The sequence below is a fragment of the Mobula hypostoma genome, chromosome 8 (genome assembly GCF_963921235.1).
Source record: "Mobula hypostoma chromosome 8, sMobHyp1.1, whole genome shotgun sequence".
In the NCBI taxonomy this organism is placed as follows: Eukaryota; Metazoa; Chordata; class Chondrichthyes; order Myliobatiformes; family Myliobatidae; genus Mobula; species Mobula hypostoma.
The window spans coordinates 103,561,430-103,577,616 of NC_086104.1; positions in this window are offsets into that span (position 1 = coordinate 103,561,430).

Consider the following 16,187-nt stretch of genomic DNA (forward strand, 5'->3'; position numbering starts at 1 on the left):
AGGCGAGGGCAAGACTCTGGGTGTAATTGAAGTGGAGGTTGGTTGGTTTTTGATTAGTAGGGGAAGGTGGAAGGAAAATGGATACTGAGAGGGAAAATCTATCAACCATGATTGAATGGCGGAGCAGATTCAGCAGGCGGAATGGCCTAATTCTGCTCTGATACCTTAAGGCATTACGATATAGTAGTTGCAGGGGGAAGCGGTCGTTGCAGATGCAGGTAAGAGCGGGTGACCACGTGACAAGAAGCAGCCACCGCTACAGATTCTTGGGCCAGAAGCGCCTCCCTCCTTGGTCCCAGCCCGGAGCTCTGCCATGGAGCCCAAGCCTGGAAGTGTTAGTCCTGACGAAGGGTCCCAACCCGTAACATCAACTGTATCTCTTCCTATAGATGCTGCCTGGCCTACTGCGCTCACCAGCAACCTTTATGTGTGTTGCTTGAAATTCCAGCATCTGCAGATTTCCTCGTGTAAGCATTTCCTAGGCTGAAGGAGCCGCGCACGTGCAGTGCCACTTCCCACCGTGAGCAGGTGCTGCAGTACAGTTTAATACGGAGATCAGAAGCTGCGATGTTGCTGGATGGAGGAGGGTATCTTCCTCAACCTCGTGTCGGACCTCACTGTCACGGTACAAGAGGCCACAAATCGATAGGGCTGAGTGATGGCAGGAATTAAACTGACTGGAGGCATCAGAGACGGCAGCTGCTGGAATCTGCCGGAGGACCTGAACGGGTCGGGCTGCCAAGTAACTCCCTTCACGGAACTGGTGGCTTTTGAGAAGTTTTCTGGCTCTCTCAGGTGGGAGTTCTGTGAGATCCTCCCTTACTGCCACCCCCCTCCCCCCCCCGGCATTTCTGATTCAAATTTATTTATCACCCGTACATCAAAATTTACAGTGAAACCCGTTGTTTGGGTCAACAATCAGTACACCCAAGTATGTGCTGGTCCATCCTGCAAGTTTCGCCACCCATTCCAGCTCCAAAATAGCATGTCTACCATGTTCACCTTCAACAAGATTGATGTCTGCTCCAATGACAGTAACAGAAGATTAGGCTCTCTCCCTTGGACTGAATCCAGATTCTCACCCACATTGCTTGGTCATCACATTCAGCTTCCTCGGATTTATGTCTGCTCCAATGACAGGAACAACGAAGATAAGGGTCTCTCCTGTGGATTCAATGCAGTGCTGGCTTAGACGCTCACCCAACCTCTTCAGCATAGAGAAGTCCACAGTGTGATCACTGGATTTGTTAAAAAAAAGTGTGACTGCATTACTGCTTCATCTGGAAGGAACGTTCAGGTCTCTAGATTGGGGTCAGAAAGAGGTGAGAGTCATAGGACACCACAGCACAAAATCAGGCCATTCATCCCATCCAGTCAATGCTGACCGGGTTCTATGCCGACTTCCATTTACCTGAACATGGACCACTGCCCTCCATTTCCCACTCACTCATTTACCTATTCAAACGTATCTGAAATATTGCAATAGAACCCTTATCCACCCCCATGGCAGTTCTTTCCATAATCATTCACTCTGCGTGAAGAGGATTCTCCTAAGGTTGCCCTTAAACAATTCAACTTTCATCCTAAACCTATGACCTCCAGTTCTAGTCTCATCCAACATCAGAAGCAAGAAGCTGCATATAATTACCCTATCCTTACCCCTCATAATTTTGTATATCTGTAAGATTTCACCTCATTCTCCTCAGGGAATAAAGTCCTAACCTATTGAACTTTTCCCCATAATTCAGGTGCTCAGATCCTGCCGACTTCTTTGAAAATGTTCAATGTACACTTTCAAGCTTATTGGTATCTTTCCTGAAAATGCACATAATACTCCAAATTTGGTCTCACCAATGTCTTGTATAACTTCCATGACATTTCAACTTCTGTCCAAAATGCTCTGATTTATGAAGTCTAAGATGCCCAAAGCTCTCTTTATGATCCATTCTACATGTGACACCACCTTCAATGAATTATGGATCTGTATTCCCAGATCCTTTTGTTCTACCGCTCACCTACAATTTACTGTGCAATTGATCCTGTTTTGTCCTCCCAAAGTGCAACACCTCGCACTTGTCTGCATTAAGTTCCAACTGCCATGTTTCTTTCCATTTTTTCAGCTGGTCCAGATCCCACTACAGACTTTGTTTGCCTTGCTCGCTCTCCATTACACTCATCCACAAATTTGCTGATTCAGTTTGCCACATTATCATCTTAATCATTAACATAGATAATAAGCAACAGCAAACCAAGTACTGATCCATAAGACAAGCCTCCAGTCAAAGAGACAACTATCGACTACCACTCTCTGGCTTTTCCCACTAAGCCAATGCTGAATCCAATTTGAAACTTAATCCTGAATTCTAAGTGACCAACTTTCCAATGGAGCATTGTTAAAGCCTTTACTGACAACATTCCCCACCTTTTCTTCATCGGCCTTCCTTAAAAGATTGGTTAGGTACAACCTCACACACACAAAGCCATGTTGACCATCCCTAATACGTCATGTCTACCTATGTATCCTGCCCCTCCAATAATTTACCAATGACTTCTGTTGGGCTCTCCAGCCTGTAATTGCTTGGCTTATTCTTAGAAACATCCTTAAACAATGGAACAGCATTTGCTATGCTGCAGTCCTCTTGCAAATCACCTGTGGCTAAGGGTGTTTTAAGTATCTCTACCATGGACTCTACAATTTCTGTGTTAGCTTCCCACAAGGTCTGAGAGGAGACTTGTCAGCCCTGGGAATTTATCCACCCTAATTTGCCTCAAGACTGTAAGCACCTCCTCCTCTGTAATCTGGTCCATCACCTCACTCCCCTTGTGCATCAGTTTGAAACATCTACTATCTACCTCCAAAGTAAATACAGATGCCAAATATTCATTTAAGATCTCTCCCATCTCAGTTCCATGCATAAAACTCCACACTGATCTTCAAAACAACCAATTGTATTCCTTGCTATCCTTTTATCCTTTAATATACCTATAGAAGCCCTTGGGATTTCCTTTCACCTTGTTTGCTAGAGCAACCCCATGTCCTCTTTTAGCCCTCCTGATTTCTATCTTTTGGGTTTGGTTGTGTTACTTATACTCCTTAATCACCTCATCTGACCCAAACTGCCTCTACCTGATGTGTACCTCCTCCTTCTTCGGGATTAGCTTGCAGACTGAGATAGGGCTGAAGGCACAGAGCGGGACATTGGGATTCATCTTGGGGACTGACATGGGGTTGTGGGATTACTTTCGGGATTGCCCCAAGTTGTGATGACAGCGTGTGTCCGCAGGATTGGTTTAGGGTCTGATACTGGGCTGTAAGGATAGAGCCAGACAATGCAATTAATTTTGAGACATACATGGGGTGGTTGGGTAGCATGGAGTAGTGGCATTAGTTTGGGGACTGACACAGGGCTGTGGGGAGTGAGTGGGTAGTGGTATTAAAGCAACACACATTAAAGTTGCTGGTGAATGCAGCAGGCCAGGCAGCATCTCTAGGAAGAGGTACAGTCGACGTTTCAGGCTGTTGTTTTGTTGTTTGGGTAGTGGTATTAGTTTGGGAACTGACACAGGACTGTGTGGAGTGAGTACAGCTGGCTAGCCAGGCTCCACTGCATTTCAGCTCTTTAATGTACCAATGCACTCAATCGATTTGAAATAGTTTTGTTATTGTCACGGATAGTGAACTCTAATGGAAAGCTTTTATTTGCTTGCTACCCAGACAGATCAATTTAATATAATTACACTGAGATTATAAAAAGGAAAAAAGAGTGCAGAATATAGTGTTACAGTTACAGAGAGTGCACTGCAGGTAGACGAAAAAGGCATGAAGCTATTACATTTCAGGGTGTTGGAGTTTAGAATTCAAAACCAATGCCCTCTGTAAGGAGTTTGTACCTTCTCCCTGTGGAATTCATGGGTTTCCCCCAGATGTAGTAAATCTGTGGAATTTGTTGCCATGAGCGGCTGTGGAGGCCAACTCATTGGGTGCACTTAAGGCAGAGATAGATAGGTTCTTGATTAGCCAGGGCATCAAAGGGCATGGGGAGAAGCAGGGGAGTGAGGATGACTAGAAGAATTGGATCAGCCCATGATTGAATGGTGAAGCAGACTCAATGGGCTGAATGGCCTACTTCTGCTCCTATACCTTATGGTCTTATGTTCCAGTTTCCTCCCACAGTCCAAAGCTGTACCAGTTAGTAGGTTAGTCGGTCATTGTAAGTCGTCCTATGATTAGGCTAGAGATAGACCAGTGGGTTGCTGGTGGCACACTTTGATGAGTTAGAAGGGCCTTTTCTGCACTGTAATGCTATATAACAAATAAATAGATTAAAATAAAATAGTGTGAAGGCCATATCAGTGATTGAGAGTTCACCTTTACTGTAGGACAAGTGTGTTCAAGGGTCTGATAACAGCAGGAAAAACGCTGAGCCTGTCATATCTGCTAAGTCCCAGGGAACCTGATGAAGGCAAGGCAGAAGATGTTGCCTACATGGACTTTAGAAAGACCTTTGGTAATGTCCTGCATGGGAGGTTGGTCAAGAAAGTGAGTTGCTTGGCATTCAAGTTAATGGTAGTAAATTGGATTAGACAGTGGCTTCACAGAAGACGCCAGATTGTGCTTTTTCCACTGGATGTCATGGATCAATGTTGGGTTTTGTTGGTGTTTGTCATCCATATCAATGATCTGGATGGTAATGTGGTAAATGGGATTAGCAAATTATGGATAACACCAAGATTAGGCATGCAGTGGACAACAAGGAAAATGGGGCTGAAAATGGCACATGAAATTTAACACAGACAAATGTGAGGTGTTGTACTTTGGGAGAACCTACCAGGGTAGGTCTTACACAGTGAGTGGTAGGGCACTGAGGTGTATGTTTGAATAAAGGAATCTGGGAATACAGGTCCATTATTCCTCGAAAGTGGTGTCATAGCTAGATAGAGTCATAAAGAGAGCTTTTGGCATGTTGTCCTTCATAAATCAATGTATTGAGTTCAGGAGTTGTGATATTATGTTGAAGTTGTGCAAGACATTGGTGAAGCCTAATTTGGAGCATTACGTGCAGATTTGGTCTCTTACCTACAGGAAAAATGTAAATAAGATTGAAAGAATGGAGAGAAATTTTACAACAATGTTTCCCAGTCTTGAGGACCTGAGGTATGAAGAAAGGTTGAATAGGTTAGGACTATATTCCCTGGAACATAGAAGACTGAGAGGAGATTTGATAGAGGTGTACAAAATTTTGATGGCTATAGATAGGGTAAATACAAGTAGTTCTTTTTCCACTGAGGATGGGTGGTCATGGTCAAAATCGGTGACAGGTGGTGATTGGGATTGTAGATACTGTTGACTTTGGATGCAAAGTACTCAGGGGAATAGAAGTACAACTGAGGGAGAATATTAACTTGAAATAAGCAAAATGTATGAATGAAAATTAGATGCTGTTTCTCATAAATGTGAAAGAAAGAATAACAACATCGTAATAATAGACATGAGAAACTCTGCAGATGCTGGAAATCCAAAACAACACACACAAAATGCTGGAGGAACTCAGCAAGTCAGGCAGCATCAATGGAAATGAATAAATTATCGCTGTTTCAGGACCTGAAAAGGAAAGGGTAAGATGCTAGAATAGAAAGATGGAGGGGAAGGGAAGGAGGCTAGTTGAAGGCGATGGGTGAAGCCAAATGGGTGGGAAAGGTAAAGGGCTGGAGAAGAAGAAATCTGATGGGAGAGGAGAGTGGACCACAGGAGACAGGGAAGGAGGAGAGGATAGGCAGGTGAGAAGAGGTAAAAGGCCAGAGTGGGCAGTAGAAGTCAAAGGGAGGGGGAGTGAATTTTTTTTTAACTGGAAGGAGAAATCTATATTCGTACCATCAGGTTGCAGGCTCCTCCACACTGAAGGGGGCCTCATCTTGGCACAAGAGAAGGCCATGTATCAGTATGGCAGGATGGGAATGGGAATCAGAATTAGAATGCTTGGCCACCGGAATGTTCCGCATTTGACAGATGGAAAGGAGATGCTCAACGAATGGTCCTCCAATTTCTAACAGGTCTTACCAATTTAGTGCAGGCCACAATGGGAGTACTGGATACCATGGATGACCCCGACAAATTCACATGTGAAGTGTTACCTCACCTGGAAGGACTGCTTGAGTCCTGGATAGGGCTGAGGGAGGAGGTAAATGGGCAGATGTAGCAGTTAGGCTTCTTGCAGGGAGGGTGATTAGTGGGGAGGGACAAACGGAGAAGGGAATCACAGAGTGAGTGATCCTTGTGGAAAGCGGAGGGGGAGGGGGAGTAAAGATATATTTAGTGGTAGGATCCCTCTGGAGATGGCAGAAGTTGTGGAGGATGATGTGTTGGATGTGGAGGCTCATGGGGTGGTAGGTAGGGACAGGGGGAACTCTATCTCTGTTAGGGCGATAGGAAGGTGTGGTGAGCGTGGGTGTTTGGGAAATGGAGGAGATGTGGCTGAGGGCAGCATCAATACTGCAGGAAGGGAAACCTGTTCTTTGAAGAAGGAGAACATCTCTGATGTCCTGGAATGGAGAGTTGCATCCTGGGAACAGATGTGGCTAAGGTAAAGGAATAGCATTCTTACAGGAGATAGGGTGGGAAGAGGTTTAGTCAAGATAACAGTGGGAATTGTAGGTTTATAAAAGATGTAGGTCAACAGTTTGACTCTGGAGATGGAGACAGAAAGAACTAGAAAGGGGAGGGAGGTGTCACAGAAAGTAATAACATAAGGCCCAACTCATCCATGCTAACCAAGATCACCTAAGCTGCTCCCTGTACTTGGCCCATCACTAACCCTCACTCTTCACTATCCACATACCTGTCCAGCTGTCATTTTACATTCCGTTATTGTACAAACCTTACCCAATTCCACTGTTTGCTGGTTCCATCTACCCACCATCCGCTGGGTGAAAAAGTATGTCCCTCATGTTGCTTTAAAATCTTTCCCCTCTTGCCTTCAGTCTATTCCCTCCAGATTTGATTCCCCTTTGCAATAAAAAGTTTGTATTCACCATATCTGTAATAGTCATGAATTTGTGGCCTTCAACTTTAAAGACCAACAGAAGGTTTTATGAGACATTGGTCAGACTGCACTTGGAGTGTTGTAGGCAATTTTGGGCCCCAATCTAAGAAATGATGTGCTGGCATTAGAGAGGGTCCAGGCAAGGTTCACAAGAATGATCTCAGGATTGAAAGGGGCAATGTATCAGGAGCATGTGATGACTCTGGAGTGTACTCCCTGGACTTCAGAAGAATAAAGAGGGATTGCATTGAAGCCTATTGAATATTGAAGAGTGGATGTAAAGAGGATATTTCCCATAGTGGGGTAGTCTAGGACCAGCGAGTACAGCCTCAGAATAGAAAGATGTCCCTTAAGAACAGATGAAAGAGTTTCTTCAGCCAGAGGGTGCTGAATCTGTGGAACTCATTGCCAAAGATGGTGGAGGCTGTGCAGGGAGCACTAGATACAGTAGTTGACACCAATAGACATGCAAGTGAAGTTTTGCTTCTCCTGGAAGGACTCTTTTGGGACCTGAATGGAAATGAATGGAGGAGGTTAATGGGCAGGTGTAGCACATGTCATGCTTGCAGTGATAAGTGTCAGGAGGGAGATCAGAGGGGAGGAATGAACAGACAAGGGGTTCACGGAACGAGCGATCCCTGCAGAAAGTGAGTTGTGGAGAGCGTAGCAGCTCATTCCACATCCTCATCACCCTCTCAGTCAAGAAGTTCCCCCCAATGTTCCCCTTGAACATTTCACCTTTTGCACTTAAACCATGACCTCTAGTTCTAGTCTTACCCAAACTCAGTGGAAAAAGCCTGCTTGCATTTACCCTATCTATCCCCCTCATAATTTTGTATACCTCTATCAAATCTTCCCTCAATCTTCCACATGCCAGGGAATAAAGTCCTATTCAATCTTTCCCTATAATTCACATCTTCAAGACCTGGCAACATCCTGTTGAATTTTCTCTGCACTCTTTCAATCTTAATTACATCTTTCCTGTAGATAGCTGAACATAATTGCACACAATACTCCAAATTTCACCTTACCATTGTCTCATACAATTTCAACATAACATCCCAGCTACAGTACTTAGTATATTGATTTATGAAGGCTAATGTGCCAAAAGCTTTCTTCACGACCCTATCTATCTGTGACACCATTTTCAAGGAATTAGTATTCCCAGATCACAGTGTTCTACCACAATCCTCAGTGCCCTATCATTCACTGTATAAGACTTACCCTGGTTGGTCCTACTGACTCACACTTGTCTGCATTAAATTCCATCTGCCATTGTTCAGCCCATTTTTCCAGCTGGTCCAGATCTCACTGTAAACTCTGATAGTCTTTCTCACTATCCACTACACCCCAGTCTTGGTGTCATCTACAAATTTGCTGATCCAGTATACCACATTATCCAGATTGTTGATATACAATAGATGACAAACAACAATCCCTGCAGCACACCACTCGTCACTGACCTCCAGTCAGAGAAACAACCATCTGCAACCACTCTCTGGTTTCTTCCTCAAAGCCAATATGTAATTCAACTTACTACTTCATCTTAAATGCCAAGCGACTAAACCTCCTTGACCATGCAGAACTTTGTCAAAGGCCTTGTCAAAGTTTATCAAGACAACATTCGCTGCTTTGCCTTCAACTGTCCGGGTAGCTTCCTTGAAAAAGTCTAAAACATTGAGTTAGACACGACCAACCAGGCATAAAGCCATGTTGAATATCCCTAATCAGTTCCTGTTTTCCCAAATACATATATCCGGTCCGTTAGAATACTTTCCCACTGCTGACGTCAGGCTCACCGGCTTTTAATTTCATGGTTTATTTTTAGACCCTTTCTTAAACTGTCATAACGTGGGGGGGGGGGCGGCGGCGGGGGTGCGCTAGGAGCAGACCCAAATGCAAGACACAGACACTGACGTACTCGGAACAGGACTAGGTGTGTCAAGAAAGTAAGGGAAGTAGGGAAGAAACGACGCTGGACAAGACACAGGCCCTGGACGAGACTAGGATACAGGGCCTGGGCTAGGACTAGACTAGGAAAGCGGGACCTGGATGAGGAACTAGGAACTTGGAACCTGGACAAGGACTCTGTGTCAGAGACAGGACAGGGACCCGGAATCTGGGTGTGGACTCCAGATCTAGGTGAGTACAACACGTGGCAAGACAACAGGACTGGATGTGGCAGCAGGACATGGGACTCCTGGGCAGGACACGGGACCAGAACTGGATAAGGACATGAAGCTCAGACTTGGTCTTGGGAGATAGGAATGCAGAACACAGACCTTTGGTCTTGGAAGACAGGAACGCAGAACACAGAGCCTTGGTCTTCGGAGACAGGAACGCAGAACACAGAGCCTTGGTCTTGGGAGACATGAACACAGAACACAGAGCCTTGGTCGAGGGAGAACAGGAACATGGAACACAGAGCCGGCACCCCGCCTTGGGAACAGGACTTAGGGCCGGGGCTCTACAGAGTCAGTACCCATCCTAGGGAGCAGGGCGTAGGGTCAGGACTCATGCACAGAACACTGATAGACAGATCTCCACTCAAGGTAGCAGCAAACGGCCGGACCTACCCAGCGGCGGCGAGGGCACAAAGAGACGGTTCCCAACACAAGGTCGTGGCAAACGGCCGGACCTACCTAGCGAAGTGAGGGCACAAAGAGACAGTTCCAAACAACAAAAGACAGTTCCTTATCTAGACACAGCAAGGCCCCTCTCTTGCCGTGGCTGTTGAACCTGTTGGAATTACAGGCGAGGACACAGGCGAAGGTAGCAGGCGATGCTTCAGGCAAAGGTAGCAAGCGAGGCTTCAGGCGAAGTAGCAGGTAGGCGTCAGGCAAGGCTTCAGAAGGAAAGGGAAGGGAAGGGAACAGTCCAGAATCTGAAGCTCAACCCAGGGGCTGTTTACGTAACCAGCCCAAAATGAGAATCATGTGCCTCAATTAAGGCACCAACAGAACAAGGGAAAACTGGAAAACCTGGAATAAGGATCGATGGACCGGTCTGTGATCCGGAATGTGGACTTCATGGACCGGACCATGACAGTAAACCCTCTCTATGGGAGTCTCCTGGCGACCGAAAAGGCTCTCCAGAACAAAGGACAACACGGGCGGGTGGGGGGGGGGCATTCAACAGGAGGGAAACCAAGAAACCAAGATGGCGAGAGTAAAACAACGGTGCCTGTGTTGCTGGGTCTATGCTTGGCTGGACTGTTCTGTCATAAAGGGCGGGGGGTCGGGGGTGGTGGCACGCTGGGAGCAAACCCAAATGCAAGACACAGACACTGAAGTACTAGGAAGAGGACTAGGTGGGTCAAGAAAGCAAAGGAAGTGGGGAAGAAACGATGCTGGGCAAGACACAGACCCTGGACGAGACTAGAATACAGGGCCTGGGCTAGGATTAGACTAGGAAAGCGGAACCTGGACGAAGAACTAGGAACTTGGAACCTGGACAAGGACTCCGGGCCAGAGACTGGACAGGGACCTGGAACCTGGGTCTTGACTCGGGCTCGGACTCCGGATCTAGGTGAGGACAAGACGTGGCAAGGGAACAGGATTGCACATGGCGGCAGGACATGGGACTCCTGGGCAGGACGAGGCACCAGAACTGGGTGAGGACATGAAGCTCAGACGTGGTCTTGGGAGATAGAAACATGGAACACAGAGCCTTGGTCTTGTGAGACAGGAACGCAGAACACAGAGCCTTGGTCTTCGGAGACAGAACGCAGAACACAGAGCCTTGGTCTTCGGAGACAGAAAGCAGAACACAGAGCCTTGGTCTTGGGAGACAGGAACGCAGAACACAGAGCCTTGGTCTTGGGAGACAGGAACGTAGAACACAGAGCCTTGGTCTTGGGAGACAGGAACGCAGAACACAGAGCCTTGGTCTTCGGAGACAGAAAGCAGAACACAGAGCCTTGGTCTTGGGAGACAGGAACGCAGAACACAGAGCCTTGGTCTTGGGAGACAGAACGTAGAACACAGAGCCTTGGTCTTGGGAGACAGAACGTAGAACACAGAGCCTTGGTCTTGGGAGACAGGAACGCAGAAAATAGGGCCTTGGTCTTGGGAGACAGGAACGCAGAACACAGAGCCTTGGTCTTGGGAGACAGGAACGCAGAACACAGAGCCTTGGTCTTGGGAGACAGGAATGTAGAACATAGAGCCTTGGTCTTGGGAGACAGGAACGCACAACACAGGGCCTTGGTTGAGGGAGAACAAGAACATGGAACACAGAGCCTTGGGAACAGGACTTGGGGCTGGGGCTCTACACAGAGTCAGGACCCCTCCTAGGGAGCAGGACGTAGGGCCAGGACACATAGACAGAACACTGATAGACAGATCTCCACTCAAGGTAGCGGCAAACAGCTGACCTACCTAGGAAGGTGTGGACACAGAGACAGTTCCCAACTCAAGGCAGCAGCAAACGGCCGGACCTACCCAGCGGAGGCGAGGGCATAAAGAGACAGTTCCAAACAACAAAAGACAGTTCCTTATCTAGACACAGCAAGGCCCCTGTCTTGCTGTGGCTGTTGAACCTGATGGAATTACAGGCGAGGACACAGGCGAAGGTAGCAGGCGATGCTTCAGGCAAAGGTAGCAAGCAAGGCTTCAGGTGAAGGTAGCAGGTAGGCGTCAGGCAACGCTTCAGAAGGAAAGGGAAGGGAAGGGAACAGTCCAGAATCTGAAGCTCAACCCAGGGGCTGTTTACGTAACCAGCCCAAAATGAGAATCATGTGCCTCAATTAAGGCACCAACAGAACAAGGGAAAACTGGAAAACCTGGAATAAGGATCGATGGACCGGTCTGTGATCCAGAATGTAGACTTTATGGACCGGACCATGACAGTAACCCCACTCTATGGGAGTCTCCTGGCGTCCGAAAAGGCTCTCCAGGACTAAGGACAACACCGGTGGGTGGGGGGGGGGCATTCAACAGGAGGGAAACCAAGAAACCAAGATGGCGAGAGTAAAACAACGGTGCCTGTGTTGCTGGGTTTATGCTTGGCTGGACTGTTCTGTCATAACGGGCGGGGGGGGGGGTGGTGGCACGCTGGGAGCAAACCCAAATGCAAGACACAGACACTGAAGTACTAGGAAGAGGACTAGGTGGGTCAAGAAAGCAAAAGAAGTGGGGAAGAAACGACGCTGGGCAAGACACAGGCCCTGGACGAGACTAGGATACAGGGCCTGGGCTAGGATTAGACTTGGAAAGCGGGACCCGGACGAAGAACTAGGAACTTGGAACCTGGACAAGGACTCCGGGCCAGAGACTGGACAGGGACCTGGAACCTGGGTCTTGACTCGGGCTCGGACTCCGGATCTAGGTGAGGACAAGACGTGGCAAAGCAGCAGGATTGGACGTGGCGGCAGGACATGGGACTCCTGGGCAGGACGAGGCACCAGAACTGGGTGAGGACATGAAGCTCAGACGTGGTCTTGGGAGACAGAAACACGGAACACAGAGCCTTGGTCTTCGGAGACAGAACGCAGAACACAGAGCCTTGGTCTTGGGAGACAAAACGCAGAACACAGAGCCTTGGTCTTGGGAGACAGGAACGCAGAACATAGGGCCTTAGTCTTGGGAGACAGAACGCAGAACACAGAGCCTTGGTCTTGGGAGACAAAACGCAGAACACAGAGCCTTGGTCTTGGGAGACAAAACGCAGAACGCAGAGCCTTGGTCTTGGGAGACAGGAACGTAGAACACAGAGCCTTGGTCTTGGGAGACAAAACGCAGAACACAGAGCCTTGGTCTTCGGAGACAGAACACAGAACACAGAGCCTTGGTCTTGGGAGACAGGAACGCAGAACACAGAGCCTTGGTCTTGTGAGACAGGAACGTAGAACACAGAGCCTTGGTCTTGGGAGACAGAACGTAGAACACAGAGCCTTGGTCTTGGGAGACAGAACGTCGAACACAGAGCCTTGGTCTTGGGAGACAGGAACGCAGAAAATAGGGCCTTGGTCTTGGGAGACAGGAACGTAGAACACAGAGCCTTGGTCTTGGGAGACAGGAACGCAGAACACAGAGCCTTGGTCTTGGGAGACAGGAACGCAGAACACAGAGCCTTGGTCTTGGGAGACAGGAATGTAGAACATAGAGCCTTGGTCTTGGGAGACAGGAACGCACAACACAGGGCCTTGGTTGAGGGAGAACAAGAACATGGAACACAGAGCCTTGGGAACAGGACTTGGGGCTGGGGCTCTACACAGAGTCAGGACCCCTCCTAGGGAGCAGGACGTAGGGCCAGGACACATAGACAGAACACTGATAGACAGATCTCCACTCAAGGTAGCGGCAAACAGCTGACCTACCTAGGAAGGTGTGGACACAGAGACAGTTCCCAACTCAAGGCAGCAGCAAACGGCCGGACCTACCCAGCAGAGGCGAGGGCATAAAGAGACAGTTCCAAACAACAAAAGACAGTTCCTTATCTAGACACAGCAAGGCCCCTGTCTTGCTGTGGCTGTTGAACCTGATGGAATTACAGGCGAGGACACAGGCGAAGGTAGCAGGCGATGCTTCAGGCAAAGGTAGCAAGCAAGGCTTCAGGTGAAGGTAGCAGGTAGGCGTCAGGCAACGCTTCAGAAGGAAAGGGAAGGGAAGGGAACAGTCCAGAATCTGAAGCTCAACCCAGGGGCTGTTTACGTAACCAGCCCAAAATGAGAATCATGTGCCTCAATTAAGGCACCAACAGAACAAGGGAAAACTGGAAAACCTGGAATAAGGATCGATGAACCGGTCTGTGATCCAGAATGTAGACTTTATGGACCGGACCATGACAGTAACCCCACTCTATGGGAGTCTCCTGGCGTCCGAAAAGGCTCTCCAGGACTAAGGACAACACCGGTGGGTGGGGGGGGGGCATTCAACAGGAGGGAAACCAAGAAACCAAGATGGCGAGAGTAAAACAACGGTGCCTGTGTTGCTGGGTTTATGCTTGGCTGGACTGTTCTGTCATAACGGGCGGGGGGGGGGGTGGTGGCATGCTGGGAGCAAACCCAAATGCAAGACACAGACACTGAAGTACTAGGAAGAGGACTAGGTGGGTCAAGAAAGCAAGGGAAGTGGGGAAGAAACGACGCTGGGCAAGACACAGGCCCTGGACGAGACTAGGATACAGGGCCTGGGCTAGGATTAGACTAGGAAAGCGGGACCCGGACGAAGAACTAGGAACTTGGAACCTGGACAAGGACTCCGGGCCAGAGACTGGACAGGGACCTGGAACCTGGGTCTTGACTCGGGCTCGGACTCCGGATCCTGGTGAGGACAAGATGTGGCAAAGCAACAGGATTGGACGTGGCGGCAGGACATGGGACTCCTGGGCAGGACGAGGCACCAGAACTGGGTGAGGACATGAAGCTCAGACGTGGTCTTGGGAGACAGAAACACGGAACACAGAACCTTGGTCTTCGGAGACAGGAACGCAGAACACAGAGCCTTGGTCTTGGGAGACAGGAACGCAGAACATAGGGCCTTGGTCTTGGGAGACAGGAACGTAGAACACAGAGCCTTGGTCTTGGGAGACAGGAACGTAGAACACAGAGCCTTGGTCTTGGGAGGCAGAACGTAGAACACAGAGCCTTGGTCTTGCGAGACAGGAACGTAGAACACAGAGCCTTGGTCTTTGGAGACAAAACGCAGAACACAGAGCCTTGGTCTTGGAAGACAAAACGCAGAACATAGAGCCTTGGTCTTGGGAGACAGGAACGTAGAACACAGAGCCTTGGTCTTGGGAGACAGGAACGCAGAACATAGGGCCTTGGTCTTGGGAGACAGGAATGTAGAACACAGAGCCTTGGTCTTGGGAGACAGGAACGTAGAACACAGAGCCTTGGTCTTGGGAGGCAGAACGTAGAACACAGAGCCTTGGTCTTCGGAGACAGGAACGTAGAACACAGAGCCTTGGTCTTTGGAGACAAAACGTAGAACACAGGGCCTTGGTCTTGGGAGACAAGAATGCACAACACAGGGCCTTGGTCGAGGGAGAACAAGAACATGGAACACAGAGCCTTGGGAACAGGACTTGGGGCCGGGGCTCTACACAGAGTCAGGACCCCTCCTAGGGAGCAGGACGTAGAGCCAGGACATATAGACAGAACACTGATAGACAGATCTCCACTCAAGGTAGCGGCAAACAGCTGACCTACCTAGGAAGGTGTGGACACAGAGACAGTTCTTAACTCAAGGTAGCAGCAAACGGCGGGACCTACCTACCAAAGGCGAGGACACAAAGAGATAGTTTCAAACAATGAAAGACTGTTCCTTATCTAGACACAGCAAGGCCCTGGTCTTGCCCTGGCGGTTGAACTTGACGGCATTACAGGTGAGGACACAGGCGAAGGTAGCAGGCAAAGCTTCAGGTGAAGGTAGCAGGTGAGGCTTCAGGCAAAGGTTGCAGGCAAGGCTTCAGAAGGAAAGGAGAGGGAAAGGAAGGGAACAGTCCAGCAACTGAAGCTGAAGCCAGGAGCTGTTTATGTAGCCAACCCAAAATGAGAATCACGTGCCTCAATTAAGGCACCAACAGTACAAGGGAAAACCGGAAAACCTGGAATAAGGATCGATGGACCAGAATGCGGACTTCACAGACCAGACCATGACATAAACAACAGAACATCATTTATTATCCTCCAATCCTCTGGCACATCACCTGTGGCTAAGGAAGTTTTAACTAAGTCTGGTTGGGCATCTAAAATTTCTGCAGTATCCTCCCATACGGTCTGAGAGAAGCCCTAAGGATTCCCCTTCACCTTGTTTGCTCGAGCAACCTCATGTCAATTTTTAACCCTCCTAATTTCCTTCTTAAGTATTCTCTTGCATTTCTTATACTGTTTAAGTACCTAATTTGTTCATGCTTGCCTTTACCTGCAATGCACTTCCTTTTTCTTAAGCAGAGCGTCAATATCTTTTGAAAACCTAGGTTCCATAAACCAGTTATCCTTGCCTTTTATACTGACAGAAGTATACAAACTCTACTCACAAAATTTCACTTTTGAAGGCCTCCCACCTACAAATACACCTTTGGCAGCAAACAACCTACTCCAAACTCTCACTTGACAATCAAAATCGGCTTTTCGCCAATTAAGAATTTCAGCCCAAAGACCAGCCCAAACCTTTTCCATAATTACCTTGAAACTAATGG